Here is a 4,550-nt window from a genome sequence, read left to right as displayed (position 1 = left end):
CTCTTGGTTAAATTGGTGGTATTTTTCCAGCTTTCTGACAAATATCGGAAGGAGGACTTGTGCAATCGGTAGCTTTTTCCAAATACACCAATTGGGCTAGTAGTAGTAACAAACTATCTCCCTAGATCTGCACTTAGAGTTAAATGCTTGCTGTAGGCAAGTAAAGGTGAAAATGAAAGTGTTAAAGATGGCTTATTATCATACATCATTTTGTTCCTTGATGTAGGTTTTATGCTCTGTGTCAAGTCATGCAAGCATTTGTCATGCTTGTGTGTGTTCATTTTTCAAAAAGTGTTTTAAGGCTATTAAAAGTAATGTATTAATTATAGGGAAGTGCATTTGGTGAGGTAATAAATAAGGAAAATACAGACATGTTTTAATTTCGCTTGACTCTGTCACCCCAGAGAAGCCAGACACCTTCCGAAAGGAGATGTGTGTGTGTGTATATATATACACACACATATATACGTATAAGCTTTGACTATAAAACTCTGTTTCAATCAGGCATATAATATTTTTCACTCATTGAACATTTCTTGGACCAGGTTCTTTATGTGTATGCCTTGAAAATTGGAAAGAACATGGGTTTCCTCGCTGAATTTGGAACAGTTGTTCAGTAAAAGTTGGGACTTTTTTCAATAACACATTTGGTTTCTTGTAAATAACTTGATCTTTTGGAGAGCTTCTTGTATGAAAACAGCTAAATAATAGACTTGTGTGGCAAAAGAGTTGAGTAATGTTATTCTGGTAGCATACATGCTGAAAGAGGTATCGCATGATTCCAGCTGTGAGTTGCAGTCAGTTATTGGCAAGTGGAAGGAATGACTCAGCAAGAAACAATGAATTTATGATCAAAAGGGTTTGTGTGGTTGTTCTCAGTAAGTCTAGAATGTGTAACTCTAAGTTTCGAGGAGTTTTTTTTGGGTGGGGAATTAGCTCAAATGGTAGAGCGCTCGCTTAGCATGCGAGAGGTAGCGGGATCGATGCCCGCATTCTCCAGTATGTTTTTTCAACATTTATTTCATTATAAACTAAACAGCAGCATTTAAAAATGTTTCCTATTTACACTTAATTTTTCTTGTATAATGGTGTACAGAAACCTTGAAAAAATTGTAATCTAAAAAAAGTTAACACGTTGTTTTAAATATTTCATTTTTTCTTTTCAGAATCATGTCTTTGTTCTTTTGCATACAGGGAGAAAAAATAGAATGCTTGCATGAAATAACAAAACTTCCTGACACTTTAATACAATAATAAACGACATGAACAAATTGTAGAGAAAAATAAATGAGGGATTTTTTAATGTGAGGTTAAATCTTTGGTTTATGATTTCATTCATTAGTTAAATTTATATTCGAAATTATAGTTTAGTGTATAATGAACAAAACTTTGTATTTCTGCTGTGAGTAATACTTATTATTTTTGTTCTATTTTGGTTGTGTAGGCTATTTATTAGAAACGATGGGCTAGAATATTTTATAACTCTGTTACTCCTGGTAGCACGATTATGTCCTTTGCTTGTGAATTTTCACACCTGTGAAATATCATGGAAATTTTCTCTGTAAATCTATGCTTGCACATTTTAAGTCTTCATGAGATTTTTTTTTTTCCTAATTCGAATTTCTTACTAGTTCATTCAGGTATTTAGCTGCGTGTACTTCCAGGTTGAGGCAGCATGAGGAAATGAGCAAAATGTACTTCCTATAAATACAGTGTATTTGCGCAATCAGGATCTTGGGAGTACACATATTAAAAACAAATGGAAATCAGTAAACAAAAATTATGGATTGGGTTTCAAGTTAAGGAAGGAGGAGATGCTGTGCTGCACGGATGTGCAAGTAGCACCTGTGGAGAGAACAAGGGGGCTTGGAGATCCTCCCATGACATGACAAGAAAGGAGTTAACCTCTGGATGGATGGGGTAGAAATTGAATTTGCTTATTTCTCTCGTATTCTCTGTGTACTGGAGAGAAAAGAGGTATTGTAACTTTAAGACTGCTAAATGCTTGTTGTTAAAATGAAGCCTATTGGAGAGAAAAGTGTTAGGGTCTTCAGGAGTCCTCTCTGGGCTCAGGTAATGATTTAGATGTCCATTTGCTTGGAACGAGACTCTGTAGTGGGTTTCTCTGTGATTATTATTGCTTCTGTGTTTCTGTTATTACTTAATACCTGACACTTTCTGTGCTTTTAAAGAGGATGAGTCGTGTTGCTCTTCTCAGCTAATCAGATGCAAGTTGTGCACTGATGAAATGAGGGAATTCAGTGGGGCTCTGTCCAGGTGCAGCCTGCAATCGCTTGCAGAACTACGGCTTCTGACTGTAAGCTCTCGAGACTAATGGCTGTTCGTTACGTTTATGCCCAGCTTCCTATAATGGGGCTCCTCTGTCCGTTAGGGCTTGTAAACACACCATGATATGAATAGAAGTAAGAGCTTTTTCTCATCCCACGCGGTGTTTTATGTCTCTACTTTTTAGGTAGACTATCTTGTGAAGAAGGGTCCTCGCCCCCAAAAGCACTGCCTCTGGGAGGAAATTACCTGATGATGGGTAAGTAGTTTCAAGTCCCGTGTCAAAGGAGTGACTACTCTGGGTCTGTCCGTGCTTTCTGGGTCAGAAGTTGCATAGAGATATTCTGTGTAAAGAACCGTGAGGGAATTCAGCTTTGTTTGATTTTTATTATTGCTGTTCACAGACTTACTCCCTCTGTAATATCGTGCTTAAATGAGTGACACAAGTCAGTTATTCTGTGCAAAATAATTTGTTTGTACTAAACTTGCTGGAAGATACTGTTGTCCTATGTCTGTGTTTGTTGTAGTCTGAGAAAGGGGAATAATTATTCCTTACTTGTCTTTTATCAATACTTTGTTCCAAATGTTACTTAGAAAGGGGGGGATGGGGCTTGGGAACCCTCCTCATGCTGTAAAACACTGTCTCCAGCGTTGCCAGAAAGAGGGCCGTCCGTGGAGTCTGCACTCAAAAATCTCAACTCTGTGAAAAGCTTCTTTTAAATAAATTTATTCCACAACATGATTGTAGTACATTGATTTTCTGAGCTGAGCACACTGCAGTTCTAAGTTTCCTCATAAGGGACGCTGTGTGATGTTTGACAATAAAGTTTATAAAACGTTTTTGTTGTAATGATTACCATTACCCTATTTTGACCAAGTTGTAAAGCAGAAGTTGTATTTCAAAGGACTCTCTTCTTTTTGAAGAGTGCGAGGTGCCTTCATTACCGTGTGTAAACTCTTGATAGCTTGGAAGGAAAGGAGCTTACGCCCTTGAATTTGTTCAGCTTCTACTTGTCAGGTATTTTTCCTCAAGTTCAATGTTGCAAAACCCCACATTTTATCCCAGTAAACTTCCCACATCAGAAGAGTGAAACAAAATCGCTCTTAGAGTTGTTCAGCACGGGGTTCCTCACCTAAGCCAGCGAGGTGGTGCTTTTTTTTCCCCTTTTGGCCCGTTTTATCTTTATTTCCTGTGGTTGCAATCTGTATTGTAATAATTTGTTGCTGCTAACCATAGGATGGGACCTACATCTAGTGGGTGGGTGTAGACATAGGTGGACTGTGGAGTCCGCTCTGTGCTTCGAGAGACTCGGAATACAGGGCGGCTTTGGTTTGGTAAGGCTATGGCCGTATTTGTGTCACGTCTCAGAAGATACGCCGGTGAACCGTTCCTCGTTAGCATAGGATCACCTAAAAAAGATGGATAAATCCTTCTGAAAAAATATGCGCGCAGGCATTGGGTGGCCGTAGTGCTCCTTTCTGGCTCCTGCTCACGAAGAATAGGCAAAGAGGGGCAACTCATGTGGCATTTCCTTCCGTTTGAGGCCACGATGTTTTCTCCAGTGACATCATAACAGTTAGAGGAGAAAAATATTTAAATATTTTATAGTAGTTAATAAATATTAATTAAATATATTTTTTCAGCATCCTTACTGTTTCCACTACAAGAAATACTGAAATAGGCTACAGAAGAGAATCCCTACGATCAAGTTGTTGCAACAACAGAAATCTCCACAGATCATTAAAATGCAGACTAAGAAATTGTTTCACTGTACTTAAAAAGCTTACTTCTAATTCCGTTGGCGTTAACATTGAAACTCCTGTTACAGAAATCTGGTCAAAACTAGTAACGTTATAAAAGGAAATAGAAATCAAAGGAAGAACTAAAAGCTATGGTAGATGTGCTATGTTTTACGCAGATAGCAACCGCAGCATTTGGTCTGTAACGAGCTAGCAGGGGAAGAACGAAGGGCGGCAGGCTGCTGTTGCAGGTGGAAGGCTGGTAGCGACTCCTCGTCGGTGAAGGTGTTTCAGGTTAGCTGGAGGAAAAATACTTGGCATCCTTGCCTTTTGATCTCTACCAGAGGAATCTGTAACTGAATGTAATACTCCCTCTTCATAAACTGTAAAGCAAAGAATTCAGCGTGTTTATGAGGTAGGATGGGATGTTAAGAACAGCACGCGGGTGTTGTCGCTTGTTGGTGAGGTGCGCGTGGGACAGTCAGGAACCGCTGCTCGCAGCAACCCCGCGCGAGGGCTGCGCG

At 39.2% G+C, this 4,550-nt stretch overlaps 1 non-coding gene across 1 annotated transcript; it reads left to right on the top strand.

The window, feature by feature from the left end:
• The first annotated feature begins 926 nt into the window (after nt 1-926).
• Nucleotides 927-999, top strand: TRNAA-AGC. The gene has a single exon. It is a non-coding gene; the product is annotated as a tRNA-Ala (tRNA).
• Nucleotides 1,000-4,550: the final 3,551 nt, after the last annotated feature.

Source organism: Pygoscelis adeliae, unplaced genomic scaffold (assembly GCF_000699105.1).
Source record: "Pygoscelis adeliae isolate BGI_AS28 unplaced genomic scaffold, ASM69910v1 Scaffold108, whole genome shotgun sequence".
NCBI lineage: Eukaryota > Metazoa > Chordata > Aves > Sphenisciformes > Spheniscidae > Pygoscelis > Pygoscelis adeliae.
Note: the sequence above shows the minus strand (reverse complement) of the source record. Positions and strands in the feature narration are given on the sequence as shown.